The sequence below is a fragment of the Merops nubicus genome, unplaced genomic scaffold (assembly GCF_000691845.1).
Source record: "Merops nubicus isolate BGI_N331 unplaced genomic scaffold, ASM69184v1 scaffold18682, whole genome shotgun sequence".
NCBI lineage: Eukaryota > Metazoa > Chordata > Aves > Coraciiformes > Meropidae > Merops > Merops nubicus.
Window position 1 is genome coordinate 2,478 of NW_008595813.1, and position 322 is coordinate 2,799.

A 322-nucleotide genomic window follows, 5' to 3' on the forward strand; every position below is an offset into this window, starting at 1 on the left:
CCAGTGTCAGCTCTCAGCCTGTCTGCGGAGCTCCCTGCGGTGTGGTGGGGATGTCCTGGTGCCCTCTGACACTGAGCAGATTTTCCTTCTCCGTGGGTAGAACAGTGCTGGGGGTTGGGTTCTGTGGGGGAACTGCTAGTAGAAGAATGCTGATAATATCCTGAGGTGTTTAATCCTTGCTAGGATATCCAGAACTTTTCACCTTCCCACCTCTCCCCAGTGAGCAGGAGCACAAAAAGCTGGGAGGGAGCATGGGCAGGAGCAGCTGAGCTGAACTAGACAAAGGGATGTTCCATCCAAGAGGATGTCATGCCCAGGAGCT